This window comes from Parambassis ranga, unplaced genomic scaffold (assembly GCF_900634625.1).
Source record: "Parambassis ranga unplaced genomic scaffold, fParRan2.1 scaffold_22_arrow_ctg1, whole genome shotgun sequence".
Classification (NCBI taxonomy): Eukaryota; Metazoa; Chordata; class Actinopteri; family Ambassidae; genus Parambassis; species Parambassis ranga.
Window position 1 is genome coordinate 1,757,373 of NW_021144778.1, and position 22,792 is coordinate 1,780,164.

Sequence of the window (22,792 nt, forward strand, 5' to 3'; positions counted from 1 at the left end):
GGGAGGGGGAGGAGGAGGAGGTACATTGTTGTTATCGACAGGTGTTAATGGTGCATCACAGGGAGGGGGAGGGGGAGGGTGGTCAGGGAGTGGACTATCAAACCTGTTGAAAAACAGGTTCAGCTGGTTGGCCTCCTGCAGATCTCCATCCATCAGCTGGTCGGAGATCCTATTGTGGCCGGTGATGGTTCGCATGCCACTCCATACCTCCCTCAAGTTGTTCCGGGCAAGTTGGCTCTCCAGCTTCCTCCTGTAGCTCTCCTTGCCCTCTCCAATCTTCTCCCTCACCTCTGCCTGGGCCCTCCTCATCTCCTCTCTGTCTCCACTCAAGAAGGCTGTCTTCTTTCTGTTGAGTGATGCCTTGATGTCCTTTGTCACCCATGGGTTATTGTTTGGAAAGCAGCGTATTGACCTGGTGGGGATTAGAGAATCTGTACAAAAATGAACATATTCTGTGATACAGTCTGTGAGTGTGTCTACATCCTCACCGTGGGTGTCACAGAACACATCCCAGTCAGTCACCTCAAAACATCCCTGCAGGGTCTCCAGGGCTTCCGGTGTCCACCTCCGTACAGTTTTGGTGGTCACCGGCTGCCGCTGTACTGCTGGTATATACTGGGGTTTGAGGTGGACTAGGCTATGGTCTGATCTGCCCAAGGGAGGGAGAGCTATGGAGCTGTATGCCTCTTTAACATTAGCATACAGTAAATCTAGAGTTTTATTTTCTCTTGTTTTACAGTCCACAAACTGCTTGAAAGTGGGCAGAGTTGATTTCAGATTAACATGGTTAAAATCGCCAGAAATCGCTATGAAGGCATTAGGGTGCTGGGTCTGAAGCCTCGCGGTCACAGAGCTGATGACGTCAGTAGCCCGCGACGCCTCAGCCGAGGGAGCAATGTAAACAACGAGTACAATGGCGTGAGAGAACTCTCTGGGCAAATAATACGGACGTAGACTCACCGCTAGCAGTTCAATGTCCGGGCTGCACACACGCTCCTTTCCCGTAACGTGTCCCGAGCTGCACCACCGGTTGTTCACGTAGAGCGCAAGTCCCCCTCCTTTCTTCCTGCCGCTCTCGGTGCAGTTCCTGTCCGCCCGTACCAACTGAAAGCCGGCTAAACTCACGGTAGAGTCCGGTATGTTTGCGTGCAGCCACGTCTCTGTAAAGCACATTACAGACGCCTCACGAAACACACACTCGCTCTTTGTGAGAGATGTTAACTCTTCCATCTTATTACCCAGTGATCTAACATTACCCATGACGATAGAAGGAAGATACGGCTTGTATCTTCTTTTCCTCAGCTGTCTTCTTTTGCCCCCTCTGCTTCCACGTTGTTTCCTTCTTAGTTCTTTGGGGATTTCGTGTCGCTGGCCATACATCCCGCTGTGCTGGAGACTCATCAGCTGATCCCTGGTGTAAACAATGGAGCCCTGGCGTGTTTCCGTCACGGCCGAGACGCGGCATGATAAAAGTGCTCCAAAAGCGATGAAGACCACGAAGAAAGTCCGAAAAAGACGCATTATTGAAGTGCCTGACCGCTTATACTTGATTTAGTACGAAGTAGAGTGTTTAGAGTAGAAATAAATTACGAAAAACAACTTAATACACCGCGGTGTGCGGAGCTTCTCTGGCTGGCTGCTACCGCGAGGCCGCGCTGGAAGCTAATAACACATCTTCATTAAAGTGAACAGCCTGAAACAGCCATGATCCAGATACTAGGACTGTCAGCAAACATTACCAACAACAGATTTAAGCTAATCGAATGAACTCAAAATTCATTAGTAATCCTGTACTCCTGTTAACCTCTCATTGTGATCAACAATTACATAATGCTATTAGCAGAAAAAGTGTCACTATTATTACAAAGGGGCAGCTAATTATCTACAGGTTTAGATTTTGTTAGCCACAACACCCACTGTTTTAACAGAGACAAAATGGCTGACATAGAACGACAGCTGAAGAGAAGCTGAGAAGCCTGAGATACAGGGGCTGCAAGCTGAGCTTCAACTGTTCCTGTTTAGACAATAAGAACAGATCATCACTGTCTTTTAAAATGTTCTGATCAAATCACATTAGTTTGTATATTTATATTACACACAGAGCTGTTGTTTCAGTCACATTCAGTTGTTATGTGTACAGTGGGTGCAGGAAGTATTCAGACCCCCTTAAATGTTTCACTTTGTTATATTGCAGCCATTTGCTAAAATCATTGAAGTTCATTTTTCCTCATTATGTCCACACAGCTCCCCATACTGACAGAAACACACAGAGTTGTTGACATGTTTGCAGATGTATTAAAAAGACAAAGTGAAATATGACATGGTCCTAAGTATCAGAGCCTTTGCTGTGACTCTCATATATTGAACTCAGGTGCGTCCATTTCTTCTGATCGTCCTTCAGATGGTTCTACACCTTCATCTGAGTCCAGCTGTCTTTGATGATACTGATTGGACTTGATGAGGACAGACACACACCTGTCTGTATAAGACCTTACAGCTCACAGTGCAGGTCACATACTGGGTGATGACGTCCTCCTGCAGGTGTTACTGTGGAACAACTGCTCTGGATTGGGATGAGTCTGAATAGAACTTTGTTAGCTTTGTAAAGCTGTGTGGTAGTTAGAGAGGAACTGAAAAGAGTCAACAACACAAAGCACATGTTCTTCTTAGTTTGACATTGGTAAAGATATGAACAAAGATTTCTTCTAACTGTGTCAACAAAGATTGAACACTTTGCATATTACTGTCCTCCATGAGGAGACTGTCCTTCTGTACTTCCGCTGACTGTACTTCCGCCTGGACCCCGGAAGGTCCCTGTCCCCTCCATTTCTGACTCTGTCCCTCAAGCACCCCAGACTCTCATTTTACAGGACCTCTGTCTCCATTGCCCCTGTTGGCCCATGGCCTGGGCCTTCATGAACTCTGGAACTTCAGAGACTTGGAACTTTGGCTCCCTGTATTTTTGTTAGGAACGTCTGGGAGCCGTTCCTTGAAGGGGGGGTTCTGTCATGACCTGGTGTTTATTTTTGGTTTTGTTTTCCTTGTTTTGGGTTTTTAGTTTAATCTGTGTTTAGTTATTGTTATTTTCCTGTAGTCCTGGTGTTTTGTTTCCCTGGGTTTGTGTTTAGTTGTCTAGTCTTGTCTTGTGTTTCCTGTTTTACTTTGGTAGTCCTGTCCTCCCTGTGTATTGTGTTGTGTTTTACTTCCTGTGTTTTCCCTCCTTGTTGATTACCTGCCCTGCCCTCATGTGTGTCACCTGTGCCTCGTTGTCTTCCCTGGTCCCTTTGTATATAGTCTGTGTCTTCCCCTCTGTCTTTGCTAGTTCGTCTCGTCTGGTGTAGGGTTGTTTCTGTCCATGTCTCGTCCATGTCATGCCATGCCATGCCATGCTTAGATCCTCGCCTTCGATGTCATGTACTTCTGCCTGACCTCACCGTGCTCCAGGTAGAAGCCTTGTTGATGCTTTGTTTTTTGTTCTTGCCTTTTTCGCCATGTGCCTGTTTTTTCTTAATCTAGTTTTGCCACGCTAAGTGTGATTTTTAGTTAGTTACTTTGTACTTTTCCTCTGACCGCACTGAGTGAGATTTTTGGTTTTTGCATTGTTTTGCCCTCCTGGCCTTAAATAAAGACTCTTGGACTTTAAACCGCTCTGCATTCTGCAACTGTGTCCTCCCACACCACAAACCCTGACAGGAGTTTTCCATTATCATCAGTGAAGATGTGCAGGGCTCCAACAAACTCATGCTCGGGCTTTCGCCGTATGTGCTTTTTGGTTGTTTCTTTGACTTGGATCATTCCTTTGGATTTCATTGAAGCAGTCAGTCTAGAAGTTAGTTCAGCCATAGGCATCACTTTAGGATTGGCAAAAAGCTCCACCCTGATGAACTGGAATAACTCATCAAATTATTCTTTTACAGCAGCTTCATACTGGGCTGAAGCACCATCAACATCATCACATTGATCACAGACTAACACATATTTAGGGACGTCCTGTTTTGTGTATAATCTGTAGCAAGACCTGTGCTAGTGTCCCTGAGCTGCTACAAGGTCTCTACTCATTATAGCCAGTATACTACTGTCCATTGTCTTTGTGGCTGCCCTTCGGATCTTTTCATCAGCTCGCAGTTCTCTACACTGTACCAATGGCTCTTCTATTTTGTCTACTTTTACACATTTGCCAGTTTTCTGACACAATATGCACTTGTCAAAAGTCATAGATTCTAAGTCGTGGTTCTAAATGCTCTCTTACATTCTTTCTCCTCACTACAACCACTAGCACATTGTTTTTCTTTTTTAAGAATGCCATCAAGAAGTTTCTTCATAGTGAAGATATTACAACACTTCCTGTGGTAGTAGAGTGATGGATTCTGACCCTCAGGAAGGTCTTCCAATATTTCTAAAACCGGTGTGTGATTCTGTATCTGAGCTGCCCTGAGCAGAGTTTTCCAAGAGTCAACTCCTTGAAGTGAAATAAACTTGTCTTTGTCATCAGAGTAGTGGATGATGCATTCCATTTTTCGTTGCTTTGGATCTGGACCGTTATTTACTTGCTTAGTGGCCATGATAATTCAGTTAACTAGAAACAGAAACCATAATACTATGTACATTAACAGCTTACTTGATTTTGATATATTTACAAAACTGTAATTAAAAATCACTACGACTGCTTACCTCATTATGTCATGAGACATTACCTTACGCAGGAGCCTAGGATGATGTGTTCACCCTGTTTTAGTGCAAAGGTGGTGTTGCAAGAATCTTGCCAGTGCAAATACTGTACTTCATACAGATTAAACAGACTACCAAATGTAGTAATATATCAGATATATTAATACAATTATTTATTTAAGTTGTATAGTTGTAACCTCACTGTGAGCTAAATGATTATTCTATATTGCCACTGAGTTGAAGACATGCATAAAATGAGTGTAATCTCACTGAATCTGGTCTGCTTACTGTTTGGTCTGCTTTCTTAGAATAACTGTCCACCTGACATAAGCCCCTCAGAATGAGATAATATGGGTAAATTATACATTTCCTGAATCCTTAAGGCTGTTCCATACTCCGCGAGACAAAGAGCGGAGAACGCGCTCCACGGGTGGTAAGAGATAAATAAAAAAGGTCTTTTCCGCACTGAGGTACCATACTCCACGAGACGTGTGTGTGTGCAGAACTCCTCATACGGGCCTGCCCACTAAACTATAAGGAAAGACTTTACTGAGTTTTTTAACACACAAGACTTGTGGTGTGTGGTGTGTGCCATGGCAAGAGGGCATTATACAGAGAGGTTGCCTGCAACAGCGTGAGATGTCTGGCGATGAGTTGTGAGAATGCGACATTAAAAGTAACAATAGCAAAGATTCAGTGTTTGTGCCTTTATGACCACATTTGCACATCTACTGTGTTCCAATGTGCCTGCGATACTTCAAACTGTCCGGTGATGGGCTGTGAAGATGCGACATTAAAAGTAACAATAGCAAAGATATACAGACATTGTTAACGAGCCTATTATGCCCGGGTATGTAGGAGTATATAGAATGGTAATAACAGTCACCATCTGGTATGTGTGAATGGCTGTCTGGAGTTATTGGTGACAAATCACCCTGACTTGCCTTTCTTTCTTTCTTTTATTGCTCATCATTCAAAACCGGTATGGTCTTATCTAAATCTGTTAAATCAGTGCTGTTTATACACCTACCTATATACCTGGAGAGGCTCTTGCGCTTCTCCACTTTCATCATGCCCACAATAAACTCCGACCAATCACAGCATGGTTGCCGCACAGCCTTGAAAGACAAAGTTCGTGGGCGTAACGTCTGCACGGGGGAAAAAAGTTCTTTGTCTCGCGGAGTATGGATCCAGCTTTAGAGTCGTGCCAGTGTTGCAATGTTTGTATTTTGTATCTCTCATGCTTCCTGATGCCACAGGACAAAAAGACAAGAGATGATTTAGGCCAGGGGAGTCAAACGTACAGGCTTAGGCCCGCAAACAGGTTTAATCCGGCCCCCGAGATGATTTTGTAAGTAAAAAATAAGCTGCAATTTTTCAATAAAAGAAACCGCCGTTCCAATTGTGTCCACCGGATGGCGTAATACCGGGGCAGAGCAAGTAGGTCAAGCAAGTGCAGCCAGTCTGGATGAGCTACTTTGTTTTGCCTGCGATATTTATTATGGCTTCTACTTTTCCGTGCTTTGGCACCATCTTTGTCCCAACATGTCTCTGTCAAAAAAAGAGAAAAGTGGACGCAGATTGCAGAGTGTTCCAAGAAAAAGGGTCATCCTCCTATTTATTCATGGAAGTGAATGGAAAAGCTGTATGGTTGGTGTGTTCACAGCATGTTGCAGTGCACTATGTGAGTCTTCATGCCGACAAATATGACAGCTTTCAAGGACAGTGGAGAAGAGAGAAGGTGAATGAATTGTTGAAAAAACAGCAGTCTGCGTTTACTCACAGCCGCGACATCAGTGACGCTGCAGTTAAAGCTAGCTACCTCAGTGCTAATGAAATCGCAATGGCTTCAAAACCATTTAACGAGGGCGAATTTGTAAAACATGTATGATGAAGGCAGTGGCGATTGTGTGCCCTGTGTGAAGTATACAAGGTTATTTACGCAATGACATGATACAGACCACGTATGTATTTGATTATATAAGCTTACACTTAGAGAAAAACACATCTATAACTCTTACAGAGAGTTAGGGAGGATGTTTACATTACTGGAGCCCTTTTTCTGGTGAAGGTGGAAGTAAGATAAATCATCCAACATAGGAGGGAAACAGAGTGTTTCACAGTCATAAATAACATTATTATAATTAGTAGGTGGAGATAAAAGGGCAACGTGTCCCAATATGGGAATACCAACGAGGGTCTTGAAGAACTGTTTATCTATTATGCAAATGTAACTCAACTTTCAATAAAACAAGCCTGTGTCCAGGGAAGGGGCAGAACACGTATGGACGGGAGTGAAGCAGACTGAGAGGCCTGTGTTCACGGTGTTCTCCCTTTTGCAAAAGGCGAAACTACAAAACCCAGGGTATTTTCTTTCACTCTATGTTCTGAATACAGGAGACGGAATCTGACAATCCGGGGTGACCAGGAAAGGCCACGACATTTTGGTGGCCCGTACGGGGATTAAAGGTAATTATATTTTTCTCAGATCCGTCAATTGAACACAGGGGTTGATTACGAACAGACAGAGGACATGTGGCGCGCCAACAATAAGGTGAGGAGACCTTTTATATCTGCATTGACTACTCTAAAGTGTAACATGTCCCGAGTCTTAGTAGTAATCTGCCTGTAAATTATACGAACATTGACTGAAACAAAAAAAAAAAGAGGTTAAAGAATTCTTGTAAGAGTAAAGATAAAGAATAAGAGAAAGGAAAAGGAAAAAGGGGTTGCAAAATCCTGAGTGTGGCGACTCCACCGGTGCTCTGACGAGAGGCCGGAAAAGCTGGGTTTGAGTCCCGGGGCTTGAGGAACCCTAAATCACTAAAAAAAGAGAGAGGAAAAGAACAACAGGCAAACACATGGTATGGATGTTGGAATGACTGGAAACTGAAACAACGACCGCACAAGTTAGGCGGAAGTTGTAGTAAGTCAACAGGCTTCCAAATTACAGACGTATAAGATTCTGGTGTCGTGGAAGAGAGGCTAGTTTCAAATCCACTGGACTGAGTACTAGGGACATAGCGTGCCATATTTCTCAGTCGGCCTGAATCTAGACAGTGAAGAACACTGTTATAACTGTGAGCCGTCTAAAAGAGAGACGGCAAGAACAGATGAACTGTGAGTAGTCGGACCGGCTACAAGAACAGAGGAAAGTCCTGTGAGTTCAAAAGCACCCCTTACTGAGACACACAGCTGAGAGTGAAGCTGTAACACACACACATACTGAGCGCTCATATTACGGGTAATGCATGAATGAGAAATGTGGATGAGTGCCAGGGACGTGTGAGCTGAAGCAGCAGCACTGCTGGAAACCTAACTGGTGCTAATGTAAAGCAGTGGTCTGTTGAAGTAGGTTCACTCACGAACTGGATTAGTTTTTTCTTCTGATGTGTACATAGTTTGGTAGAGGACATAGAAACATTGTAACTGCAGTTTTGTAAATTTGAACTTAAACTATAGTTTTGTAATTCCTACGTGAGCACGAGATTAAGACTTTAATGACTGACGACATGGACTTAAGTGTGCACCGAGACACGACTGACGACAGGTGGGGTCCGCACAGCCCACTAAAGACGGTAGAAGAACAGCTGACGGTCTTAGGCGGAATACTGAACCAGACTTATGACTCTAAGACTGCAGCGGCAGAAGTGATTCTTATGAAGGATGCTGTAGATAAGTTGTTGGCAGAAAGATGTTGTGAAAGTTGATGGTGAAAGATAGAGGAAGTTTGCAGAAGGAGTTCCAGAGAAAAGGGGGAGAGAGAGTAATACTGATGTACATCAGTGTCCTCTTAGACAACATGGAAAAAAGACACCCGCAGTGCACACAACATGCAGGAATAGCTAAGCTAATTCAGAAAACTGAACACATGGTCATGGGACACCAGCTGTATGTACTCACAACACATAGTGTAGTCGCATATGTAAACTCAGAGACATTCACACTCACCCCACTGACACAGGAGGCGTATGGAGGGGACCGGATGGACGACCCATACTGCCACCTGGATTGAGACAAACTGCCATGGAAGAAGCACATGGGCTAGGCCATGTGGGGGTAGCTCAGATGTTAAGAAATCTGGAGCACTGGTGGCACCCCTACATGAAAGACATGGCTCAGTATGTAATTTGAACATGTGATCAGTGTAATAAATACAATCCGAGACCAACCATCAAACCAGAAGCAGGACACTACCCACTAGAGGCCAAGACGGGCAAAGAAATCATCATTGACTACACTGACATGATTAACTCTGTGAGGGGATTCAGATACATTCTGATGTGTGTTGATGCATACTCAGGATGGCCAGAAGCCTGTCCTGCGAAAAGAGAGGACAGCAAAACTGTCATTAAATTTCTGATTAACACCTACATCCCTAGACATGGTTTTCCTGAAAAAATCAGATCTGACAATGGAACACATTTCAAAAACAAAGACCTCCAGCAGGTGGAGGCTATGTTGGGACTGAAGCATGCTTTTGGTACTGTTTATCATCCACAGTCTCAAGGAAAGGTGGAAAGGATGAATCAAACCTAAAACAAAAATTGGCTAAAATCTGTGCACAGACCAAATTTATATGGGTTCAAGTATTATCTATTGTATTGATGTTCTGGTAATAACGCCATATAATCTACACCCTATGAGCTTCTTACAGGTCGACAGTTTCCTGGACCAGCTGGCCGGCTGAGACTGAAAGAGTATGTAGTATGATATTAATATAAACCATAATGAATTTAAAGCTTTGGTGTTAGTATTTAGCTGAGTGGGTCCTCCTGAGGGTCATCAAAAGGAAGTGGTCGGAGAACAAGGTGGACAGGTCCCTATCAGGTGACGGAACGCACCTCACACGCAGTTCGGCTGAGAGGAAAGGGGGACACCTGGTTCCACTGGAGCCAGTGCAGCTGCAGAGGAGCCTCAATGATCTCTACAGGACGTCCACGCTGATCTGAGGGCGCAGAAGTCTGAATCGGCTCATTCAGATACGGATCCTGTCACAAAAGGGGCAGAATAATCCCCTGACAGGAATCCAGGATCCCGGGTAGTCTAACCCCAGGGATCCGAAGAAAGAAGACACATCCTGAGGACGAGAGGACCAGAGAACCAGGCGGGGCGCTGGACGATGAGGCAGACGGACAGGAACACATACATGAACTGATAAAAACACAATTTTGTACATTCTGACAATTTTCATTACATTTGAGCTGTTAGGAGTATCTGGGGGCGGGAACGGTGAAAGACCGACCGATTAAAATACCCCCACATACTATGATGTATAACATGTTTACTGTTTGACTACTCACACTTTTACTTATATTTTTGACACATATAACCTTTGTCACGGTTTTCTTTGGGTGTTGGACTCTAGTAGAGTCCAAAAGGGGGAGTTGTGGGATTATATAAGGTTAACTACACACTGACATGATACAGAGCACATATTTACTCGTATGCATCCTGGCTCTCAGGGAAGAAAGGGAGGTTTTCACACTCTTTCACACACAAACATCCTTACTTTTAGGGAGTTCGGGAGGATGTTCGTCATATCCCTTTGATGCGGTGAGGGCCGAAGAATAGGGAGGCATTGGACGTAAGATAAATCATCCAACATAGGAAGGATGCAGAGTGTTTCACAGAGATATGTTAAACCAATTATGATAATTTGTAGGTGGGAATAAAAGGGCAACATTTCCCAATATGGTAATACCTACGAAGGTCTTGAAAAACTGTTTATCTATTATGCAAATGTACCTCCACTTTTCAATAAAACAAGCCTGTGTCCAGGGAAGGGCAGAGCACTTATGGAGGGGAGTGGAGCAGACTGAAAGGCCTGTGTTCACTGAGTGTTCTCCCTTTTGCAAAAGGCGAAACTATAAAACCCAGGGTATTTTCTTTCACTCAATGTTCTGAATACAGGAGACAGAATCTGACAATCCGGGGTGACCAGGGAAGGTCACGACAATGTCCTACTCGAGCACTGTGTCAGAGAGTGATAAGAGAAGATAAGATAAGATAAAACAGTGGAGACTGCGACCTGAACGCAGCGCCTTGGACCGCTCGGCCATCCTGACATGCTGTCCACAACAAGTTTGGAAAAGCTCAAGGATGAACACTTAATAAACAATCTGAAATCTTCACTGACACTGATGTGGACAGACTGAGAGTGTGTCTGTCTATGCTATCTCAACAAGTCTTGAGCCAGAGATGAGATTTTTCATCTGGTCACCACATGATGAATCATTCTGACTATTGTAGTACCTTGAGATCTGCCTTTCCCAGGTGTTTTGTCCTTAAGGTGAAGCAGTCTCTGCCTCAGGGTGAAACTGGGTTTGAAATGTGCTGGGACGTTTTATCCTTTGCCTCCTCATTGCACACCAGTTGCTCTCGGCCCAGCAATTTTAAAATGACAGTTTTTGTGTCAGATGGACTGTGCCAGGGTTTGGTCCTCAGACATGGAGGGGCATAAAGTGATCTTGAAGATGAAAAGAACCGTTGTTGGCAGGATTCGAACCTGCGCGGGGAAACCCCAACGGATTTCATGTCCATCGCCTTAACCACTCGGCCACAACAACTAGGAAAAGGTGACGATGAAGAGTCTGATGACCCTGGTTGGTTCTGTCCATGAGTGCATGGTCTTGTCCAGGTTGTCCTGTCCAGTTTGGTGTTGGTGCTCCTTTACTTGTTTCCATTTCATTCGAAGGTAAATCTGCGCCGACCAGAGCCTGCGTTTGACAGACAGCTATCACAGAAAGTTAAGTCAAAGTCAAAATTCCAGAATGAAAAGCAGAAATCTAGAATAAGTGGCAGCATTCCAGTATAGACATCAGTATTCCAGAATGATAGGCAGAATTCCCTGCTCTCACTAATTTTAATTAATTTAATTTGAATTAATTGCTGCTCTCACTGACACTTCTATCAGCAGTATTACTACACAGCTGGCTGCATGGCAGTGAATGACATGCTGATTACAAACACAAGTCCACTGTGATGGTTCACTTAGACAGGCACTGAAATGTTCTTCTTTGTGGAGCCTCTTCCAAACCATGATCTGACAACTACTAAACATCCAAGACATGAACAATAAAAATCAACCTTTCATTCATGTTAGGCTGAAAACACATCAGAAGAGTCTTCGTCACTTTGTGAGATCAGTGAGGAAGAGTATGTTCCTCAAACAGAAAGTGAGACTTCAGTACATGTCAGACAGCACAAGAGAAGCAGAAAGACTGATGTGAAGCATCAAGGTATCATGCTGAAGGTTAGTTCATACTTTTAGACCTTCCTCACTTTGTGAGGCCTCAAACAGTCTTTATAATGCTAAATATTGTGTTAGACTAATGGAAAAGAATCATTGTTGTGCTAATATCACAGATGGATAGCATCTCCATCACAGTCTAATATAATGTTGTGGTCCAGGTGCTCCTAAAGCTGTCAGAAGATGCCATGTTTCAGTGTCTCCTTACAGGCACACAGGTCAAATGAACAGTAACACTTTGGATTTGTGGGATCAACAACTCAAACTGCAGCAAACACACAAACAATGTCTCATTGTAGTAAGTTAGTCAATCAGCTACAAGCTGAATGTCTGCCCTGACCTGGACACATAAAACTTCTGTCTATGCACACAATTTACAGCCATAATCCCGGTGAGGACAGTTGTGTGTCTTTCCACTCTCATTGTTGTACAGTAAGACGCATGAGCTCAGGACATTTTCAGCAGTACATTTGCTCTGTTCTAGTTCACCATTTTGTCTGGCTCTCTGCTTATGTTCTGCTTTGATTCCAAATACAAACATCCAAACATTTGCAATGTATATGCTGCACTAATCTCAAACATTCTGTTCAGAAATAAACAAATGCATTTTCATTTCACAGTCACACATGTAACCAACTTAACCTCATAACTTCATATAAGCGTACTTACTCTCTGGTTATGAGTCTAGCTTTAAGGTAACACAGACAACATGGAATTAGCGTCTGTTAGCAACATGCTATTACGTGTTTCTCTCACTTTGTGAACACTCGTAAACCATAAACAAATCTAACAACACTGTCTGCAGTCACTTAAGATACTAACGGAACAGATCTGATCACTGACAAGTGAGCTGAATAACACTGATGACCTGGTTACCATGGTAACTGTCAGTGGCTGGATATATGAGGCAGCAAGAGAACATTTGTGTGTCTAACATGGACTGAGTGTCATGGTCTGGGTACTTCCTGGTTGTTGTTGTTGGTCTTTTTCTCCTTCTTTGTGTGTGAGTGAAGGGGTGAATGTTTACTGCTGTATTAGCTGCAGTACATATTCATGAAAGGATCTGATTCTTCAGCATTGAGCTGTGTGAGTGCTGCTATCAGGAAATCAGAGTTAAACAGTGAGAGCAGAAATCCCCCAGAGGGCTGGACCTGACTGCTGTCCTGATAAAGACATGAGCAGAGACATGAGGAGGACTGTCTGGAGGACACACAGAGTGGACATGGGTCACAGAGTGCTGCTGCTGTTTGTGTCTCTGCAGCATGGGCAGCTGCTCCTGCTCCACTCGTCACCGGCTGATTGTTCACACCTGTGATCAGTCATCAGCCAATCCTGCTGCAGCTTCCATCTAGTATATGTGTCCAATGGAAGCTGAGCAACATGTCAGCTACACACATAGAAACACTACACATAGTTTGTCATATAAATAACATGGATTGAATCATGTTGTACAGTCAATGGAAACAAAAAGCACTGAGAGTGGTGCTGGTAGTGCAGCAGTGGATGGAGGCTGAAGTGCTGCCACCTAGTGTCAATATTTGGTATTAACTCTGACTACATATTCCACCTTTAACTCTCTGCCATATATACTGTGCCATGTGTGAAGTGATAATAAAATGTGAATGTGAATTTATTGTAAAGAACTTTACTTATTATCCCTGTTATAAGTGAGCAGTGTGGGGGCCTGTTCTGTCTGGGGCCTGTTCTTTGCTGTCACTCAGGGGGCCTGTTCTGTCTTTGTTTCTATGGTGACCCCACAGGCTGCAGCAAAACACCACTACAGGTGCTGGTCATATAATTAGAATATCATCAGAAGGTTGATTTATTTCAGTAATTCCATTCAAAAAGTGAAAGCTGTATAATGCAAACATTCATTCCACACAGACTGAAATATTTCAAGTGTTTATTTCTTTTAATTTTGATGGTTATAACGACAACCAATGAAAACCCACATTCAGTATCTAGGAAATATGTGAAAAGGTTCAATATTGAAGACACCTGGAGCCACTCTAACCAGATAATGAACTCAAAACACCTGCAAAGGCCTTTAAATGGTCTCAGTCTAGTTCTGTAGGCTGCACAACCAGGAAGACTGCTGACTTGACAGTTGCCCAAAAGACGACCATTGACACCTTGCACAAGGAGGGCAAGACACAAAGAGGCTGGCTGTTCACAGAGCTCTGTCCAAGCACATTAACAGAGAGGGAAGGGGAGTACAAGCAAGAGGGAGTACAAAGTGTTCTGCCCAAACAGGGACTTGAACCCTGGACCCTCTGATTAAAAGTCTGATGCTTCCAATACTTCACTAGTACACTTCATGTGGTGCAGTGAGTCCTGATTGACTTGCAATTGACACTTTATACAAGGGGGATTAGCTCAAATGGTAGAGCGCTCGCTTAGCATAAGAAGGGGTCCGATTTTCTCGCTGTCGCACGCAAGGGAAAAAGTTGAGAAAAATGTGGAGCCCCGCTGTGCGCGGACAAACGTCTCGTGTAGCGGTATTGAGGCAATATTCCTGTTCATTATAAAGGAGTTTAAGTGAAATATGAAACAAATCATCTGCTATGGGCTGGACTCGAACCCGTAGTCTGTGCCGTCGGCTGTGCGACAATGTATAGAGTTGTTGGAATGTTTAAAACCCACAACGTGCGTAAAATAATTAATGATTGATTTAGCTTAGTTTAGATATGTTTAAATATATTACAATATCAACAGATGTTTTTTAGTTTATTTAGTGTTTACTTTGGCTTTAACATGATATGCCCCGTCCAATGACTTGTGATGTTTACCTGTTTATGGTTTAATAATATGAACAATGAGCATTCAAACGTGTTTTTGTGTGGGAGCTTCTTTGATGAAGATCAGAGTGAATCTTAAATGTTTATATGATTTATCAGAACAAATATAAAACAAATACAAGTGAATACACACACACACACACACACTGCATACAGGACTATAAAATACTATTCAGCTCATTCACCCATGTGAAAATATATACAACATATACAGGTCAAATATTAGGTCAAATATTACACAATGTACAATTATACAATAACATTCAACAGCACTGCATAAAGACAGACAGGCTTGTTGATTTAAACATAAGAAAATTGCTTATATACAATATATACAGGCCAAACATTGTACAGTGTTTACTGTGGATGTTTTTGCTGGCGCAGCCACTCATCCAGAGACATTCCACTGGATGAACGCGAGCAAAATGTGGCATTACCATATCTACTGTGGCCAAACTCTGCTGTTTTAGGATGCCCACATTTGCTGCATGTGTTGAAGGTAACCCTTCTCACATACTTCCTTTTTTGGACTCCACTCTCCTCCTCCAGAGCCCGCCGCCGCCTGTTCCTCTGAGTGAAACGGGACACAGTAGGAAGAGGAGCAGCAGACGCAGGAAGAAGAGGAGCTGTGCCTGCACCGGATGCTGCAGTACCAGAAGCTGCCATCACCACTGGCACAGTCATGTTTGGGTTCAGAACTAACGTGCCTAACCCAGCTGCTGAAACAGGCTGTGCAGTTTCTGATGCTGTGGGACCAGGTACTGTGGGCGCAGGTGTGATGGGGCGCTCCCTGATGCGCCGGCGACCAGGCCGCAGAGGAGGAGCCTGTCCTTCCTGATTTGGTGGAAGTACCAATGTGTGTCTTGGGCCTGATATGACTGGTGCTTCATCCAGTGGTTCCCTCGGAGCAGTAAGCCGGGTTTGAGCCACAGGAATTGAGGCAGATGGAGCCGGTCCCTGATTAAGGACACTCAATTCCTGATTCTTCTGCCGCCGTTGAAACCTGAAAATACATCATTTGTATTTTATGTGTTTAGAAGTATTTACTTCATTTGAGGCAAATAGTGTACCCTGCCTACCACTGAATGAGTGTCCGCTGGTTTAGCTCAAAGAGCTGGATCGTGGTTTCCTCCATCAGCCTGGTGCTGTTAAGCACCAAATCTCGGATGTGGTGGTAATCGGTGAGGATTTTAGACCACCTGGGGTTGCTCACTCCAGCCTTTTTGGTTGTTGACCTGTGTAAAGCGCACAGCTTTACACATATGGCCTCAACTAAGCGGCTGGTACTAGGCCACTGAGCTGGCCCCCCAGGATGGCCAATCAAACACCGTTTTACACTCTCCACACCCGGGGTGACTCCAGATCGCTTTGGTGCCTTAAAGCGGCCGTGTGTCAGTCGAGGCTGATGTCGAGGCTGGTAGTTAACCCGTTGTTTGTCACCATCAGGGAGCGCTGCCCACAGCCGGAAGGCCTCTGTCACCTGCAGCTCAGTGAGGTAAGAAGCCTCACGAAGACCCACAAGGTAACCAGCCAGTTCCTGGACCTTGTCCCACCCAGTGACACCATCAGGGCCAATAACTGCTCCCTAGTAAATGCAGATTAATGTTAATATATGTGCAATAAAAGCTGACCAAAAGTTAAAAGGCCATTAAAATGTCTTACCTGAGGCTCGTTGGATGGACTGCTTCCAGGATCCAGTGCAGCCTGACAGATGTCAGACGGCTGTGACAGCACTAAGGAGGCAGAGGCAGGATGCTGTCCTTCTCCATCACTGGACGTGGATGGGTGGGGTGGAGCAGAGGCCTGAGGACTGGTTGTCAAAGATGGGGGGCTCTTTTGAAGATCATGGCAGGGGTCATCCTCACAGAGCACTGATACTGTGATGTCCTCCATGATCTCCTCCTGAAATCCCTCATCTTGCAGGTCCTCGTCATTTATTTGCTCCACCAACCTGTCCTCCTCTTCAGGGTTCTGGAGCACTGGAGTCAATGTTTTGCCTGTCTGGCTGTACAGATACTCCACCCCCAGCAATTCACCTACAAGAAAAAAACAAAAAAGAAAGTGTTCTTAATATTTTGTCCAGAACATAAAAGGTTATACAGATAATGTTTCAAAATACAAAAATGTGGATTGATGAATAAATTATTTATATTAGTGTTAAATGAGTATTTCTTGCCTGTGTATACTCCAGGAGGGCGGTAGCGCTCATCCCAGGGCTTCCCAAACACAACTCGGCTGAGCTGGTCCACAGCCTCTCGCAGGGCACTGCCATATGATCGGATGGAAGAGGCTCCTTTTACAGCCTCTTCCATCCGATCTTCATTCCATCGCATCAAGCCTTCAAGGAGATAGGCCTGAAAATGTGCATCACTGGCACTGGTTCCTAAAGGTTAAATAAAATAGGAAAAAAGGGTCACACACGCGCAAGATATGTGCTACATTTGAGGTACTATGAGGTTACATGCAATAGAGTTATGTAAATACATGAAAAATCATCATTATAACCAGAATTAATGAGGAAAAGTAATTAAATTAGTTTCTTGTGAGATAAGATCTGTTCTGACATCAGAAAAGGACTGTAATATTACTGTAGAATGTGACATTACTTTAAAGTAATGGAAACAGTTACAGTGCTTATAATACTTAAAGAGACACTGTAATCCATATGGGATACCTGGGATGAAGCGGTTCAAGTGGAGGTGGAAAGACTCCAGGGAGGTAGAGCCACGGGCACACCTGTAGCAGCACAGCTCCAAACCACCTTTCTTCAGTGTCCCCTTCTAATGTAGAGTGGGAAGTTCTCTGGGTCTTGGATACACAGTACATGTTTCTGCTGTTCTTTCCATATTTGCTGGATCCGATCATGGTCCAGTAGAGGAACTCCCAGAGTGTCCTTCCCATCCACACTGTCAAAGTGATCAATCAGTGATCCAATCAGGCTGGTGGTCTCCTCCATCCCTCTGGTCCTCCTGCGGCAGTGCAGTGCCAACTCCCTCCGGGTAATGCGAGCACTGAGTGCCTTTTCTGAGAGGTGGCTGGTCTTCTTTGCTGCTAGCTCCCCCTCCTTTGCACAACGAAGAGCAGCGACATCCTCTGGATCCCATTCAAAGATGCACGTGGACAGACGTGCCATGAAGACTCCATAGAGTGGATGAGCCTCTGTTGTGACACCTGCAGCAAATCGGCGCATAAAATGCCAGATGTCAAGGCGCACTTCGAGGTCATCCCACTCTGAAAACATGGCCTTAACACGAGACTGGCCATGCTGACTGCAGCAGTCTCTGTCCACATACATCACTTTTGGGGGCATCTGTCCTGCCTCCCGATAGCGCTTCATCAGGCCAGCTGCCATGGCATCCAATCCATGTCCCTCGGCAGCTGTGAGCACAGAGACAAGGACTTGGCCGTGTTCATTTCCCACATTTGTGCACCAAGCAGCTGTCCCTGAAGCAGCCCCAGCGAGTTTCTTTGTGACCTATTTGGATAAGGTCAAACAGAGTGTTCATTATGCACGCAAACATATTATATCTGGCCAACATTCTGTATAGGTAAAATGCTGTGATACCTTTTTAGTGGAGTCAATCTTGAGCACAGACCCAAAGACAGATGTTATTTTGGCCTTGACCTCATGCAGTCGCCCCAGAACATCCCTGGCGTATACAGCTAACAGCCACTTAGGTTTAGGTATGGCAGGTAAGGGAGGAGGCTCAAGGAACACAGGAGGCTGCACAAGGGAGGACTTTGCAAATGGCTCACAGGCAGTGAGGTACTGCAGTACACGCTGCGTCCATGCCTCACCATGTTGCTCCATCAACTTCTTGTGAAGCTAAGTCACACTGTTGCCCAGTGTCCTCTCCCTCATCATCCTCACCACCCGGTTGTCACATGAGTATCTAATGAAAGACCAGTGTAATAACACAAATGCAGTTTTTGGTTAAACAATAACACAAATCAAAGCACCTAATAATGTTTGATCTTAATTATGGCTTACCTGTATGTCAATAAAGCAGGAAACTGACTGCGGTGGCCCATATCCAGTTGTCCTAAGATGTCTTCGGACCAGGCTGGATACTTTTTTGTGCAGCGTTTGCACTCCAAGTACTCTGTTGCAAGGTCATACCACCCGTCGATGTCTAAGACCCTGCGCACAGTACGATACAGTCCTGCCGCTGTTAGTCTGTGTTTACCACAGTCTGGGCGAATACAGACAAGAGGGAACTGCCACATCTTCAGCGGCATCCATAAAAAAAGGGGCCGACAGAAGAAGAGGTCAGGTGAGGCGGGCAGCTGACTGTGAATGAGAGGGGGCTGAGGAGGATGCCACCAAAGCTTCAGCTGGGGCACTAGCTCTGGCTTGCCAGTGTGTAGGTTGGCCTTGAAGAGGGTCTTACGGATCCACTCCTGCTGGAAAGGTGGAAGCTGATCCTTCCAGTGACGAGGGAGCTCAGTAGGTGGCTGATGATGTGGAGGGTCTGGTATTTTTACCACTAGAGGCGGACCAGCACGGGCCTCTGAATGAGCAATGGCTGGAGCTTTTGAAGGAGAAATGCAGAAAAAAATAATATAAGGATGACTGTTGTATTTGATCGCAGTCCACAATCTGCCTGCACAGCATACATTTGGACAAGCATTAATAGATTATGATTATAATTAATAGTTAGACATGAAAAATAAGAGACCGCTGTGGTTTTTCCAGAGCTATATTTGAAAAGGATTAGATGGAATAGAGCAAAGAAAATAAGTTGTGATGAATTTAGTATAAAGTAGTGATGCCCACAGACATGAAGCGTGCACAAAGTTGCAGTGATGAAAAACAGTTACTGTGATCATTAAAACAATGAATCTCCTCCGTCCTGTTCAGGGGATTAGACAGATAGTGAGTGAGAAAAGCAAGTGATGTTAGTGAAAATGTTATCCAATGATTGTTTCTCAACGGGAAACACAAACGAAAACACCAACACCTTTGGATACCCTTAAGGTTTTGAAGAGGTGCACTCAAAGAATGCATCCCGCTTGAAGCTTGATGCGACATAATCCTGTACTGTAAACAAAAATATTTGAAAAAACAGTGATTTTTTATTCCTCAAAAATAATACTTCACAGTGTGTTTTCACTAAACATTTTCATAATATTTGCATTTGTGTCGTATGCCACACCTGTATTCTGCTGTGCTTCATATTGTGACACTGCAGATACCAGCTCCTCATCATCGTCTTCAGCAAAGTCACCCGCTCCAGAAGGGGCAACAGAAGTGCCTGCAGCACAAATAAAAAATGTTATTAGCATTTATTAATAGGTTAATAAAATTATTACTGTTGACAAGACACAAGGACAAACAATGTACGATGTTACTTACCAGTAGGGAAGAGCGGCCTTTGTGCCAAATGTTTGGCTGGGGTTCTGTTGGCAGAGTGCACTGCGGTACTGGGGCTGGAAACAGCAAGTGGATAAGTCTGTGTAGTCTGCCATAATGATAACTGAATACACATACAGTACATGTTGCACAGTTACACTCACAGGGTTTAACTGGTGACATCAGTTTTTTAGCCAGCTGTGAAGGAGACAAATGTTTGCCACGCGCCAACAGTGCTTTCACAGTGCCAGTCTTCCACACACCAGTTTGGATGGCAGCAGGTGAAGGAGCAGACATGTGGGAGGCTGCAGGGGTAGGTGCAGAGGCACTGGAGGCTGCAGGTGTAGGTGCAGAGGCACTGGAGGCTGCAGGGGTAGGTGCAGAGGCACTGGAGGCTGCAGGTGTAGGTGCAGGCTGACATGCTCCAGCAGAAGCCCTTCTTTTCAAGACGTATGTCTTGAAAATAGCCATGTTGGTTTTGGGCCTGGCATCTGCCTTGATCAGGTACTTGATGAGAGCCTGGGCCTCTTTGCTCTGGTCTTCATAGACGTCCTTCATGGACCGGCCCTTGAAGTCTCCAAACTCTACCATCAAACATCCCTGGTCTCCAGTTTCCCGGGCTTCTGCTTGCAATTGCTGCTTTCTTTTAAACTTCTCCAGTTCCTCTGCCATCTCTCTAATAAGAGATGTGTACTGGATGAACAGCTGCTTATTTTGTGACAGGGGGTTTGCCTGCACCGTCTCTTTAGATTTGCTGTCCATCAAATACAATGCATACCCCAGAGAGTTTTCCAGGAGCCATCTAAATCTCTGGCCCTGGTACTTCCCAAACTGGAGCTTGCAGTGAGCAAGCACCAAAAACTGGTCACTGGGGTCTCCACCGTTTGCACTCACAAAAGTTCTGGCCTCCGCCAGCACTTCCTCTTCAGGTTTGGCCCTTCCAGATTCCACATTTTGCGTGTGCATCGCCACCTCTGATGGCGCCATGAGGAGACGCTGTGATGTAGCCGACTGCCGCTTAAAAACCGGATAAGCATACATTTTCTGAAATGAAAACACAATTACCGCTGAAAGATACCTGTACTTTTAGAGTGTGATCATTTAACAAGCTACTTCATTTCCCCACAGGGATTGATAAGTAATTCACATTACTATGATAATGTGTACTACTGTGTCTCCTACAAAGCAAAACCATGTTATTTTCATTGAGCTATTGTATTGTACCTTTATTTAAATATTTGTAGAGGTAAGTTGTTAAAGGGGAGGGATTGTAATAAAACACCCACCTGAAAACAAACCATTTTAACATCATAACATAACTTAATTTGTAAGAGTAAAAAGTATTCTATTTTGATTTATTCTGATGTATTTTGAAAACCCCAATGTCTGAATCCTTAACTTTACTATATTAATGTTAAAACTGGAATTTCTGAACTGATCAATATCCTACGTTTATAGTTTATAGAGATAGTGAATGACCTCCTGGATTAGCCTACATGTAGGCTACTTTACATCTACAAAAAGCGGTTTACACCATTACAAGGTATTACATGCATATTAGTACGTTATGTGTGCATTACATAAAACGAACAATAGAGCAATATCTACCAGTTTACAGAGAATCAATTGCACGTATAGCCTGTTAGCGGGTGGCCATGATAGCGATAGCGATCAATGGTAGTGACATTTTTTGGTCGGTATTTAGAGGTTGACGGGTACGTCGAAGAAAACGTGTGCTATATAATGTCCAATCGCTATATCGCTATGTCGGCCTGTTTTGTTTTCTTAAGATACAGACTGTATCTGAACAGACAATGGCCGATTTATAGTAAATTAAATAAGGTGAAGTAAACTTCATCTTACCGTTTTCACGAGGAAGGGTCAAAAGTAAGCCACAGTGAAGGAACGCGATTGGTTGGGCAAAAGTAAGCCCAGGGAAAGGAACGTGATTGGTCAAAAGTAAGCCCAGGGAAAGGAACGTGATTGGCTAATGTGGGCTTACTTTGGCTCGACTAGCGCGATGCAGTAATAGCATGCGAGAGGTAGCGGGATCGATGCCCGCATCCTCCAGCCTGCATTTTAGGAGGGAGGGTGTAGCTGGATGGATGAGGATGGATGGATAATGTAGTGGACTCCCACCCAGCAGATCAAGTCCCAGAGGTTACAGCATCATTTATTAGCTGAATTTCCCCTCAGGGAAGCTGCTGTTTACAAGCTGTTTACAGAGAGAAGCAAGAACACAACAGTCAGCATCATCATCCATAAAACACATGACAATAACATGTGAGACAGAGAGTTTATGATCAGTGCTCCCCCTGCTGGTTAGGACATATGATGACACTTTTAAATGTACCAGTCAAAAGTCACTCAGTGGTTTGTCTTTGTTTTTATGACTTTCTACATTGTAGATTCATCCTGAAGACATCAGAGCTATGAAGGAACACATGTGGAATGATGTAGTGAACAAACAGTGTTAAACCAAGCAGAATATGTTTGATGTTTGACATTCTTCCAAGCAGCCAGCTTTTGCTTTTGATGACAGCTTTGCACACTTTGCATTCTCTCAATCTGAACTGAACCACCAATGCTGTGCAATGCTGACATCTAGTGGTGGAATCGCAGGCTGCAGCCTCCTCATTCCAAAATCAATCCCTCCTCCACATAAAGTCAGAAGTTCTAAATGTGAGTCATTAAATGAGAGGTTCCAGCAGAAACGTCCAA

General features: G+C 44.2%; 1 protein-coding gene and 1 non-coding gene across 2 annotated transcripts in view; one reads left to right on the plus strand and one right to left on the minus strand.

The window, feature by feature from the left end:
- Positions 1 to 22,792, plus strand: part of LOC114430291 (uncharacterized) — an 87,530-nt gene that overhangs the window by 62,926 nt on the left and 1,812 nt on the right. The window lies entirely within an intron of this gene.
- Positions 11,156 to 11,237, minus strand: trnas-uga (transfer RNA serine (anticodon UGA)). Its single transcript has one exon. It is a non-coding gene; the product is annotated as a tRNA-Ser (tRNA).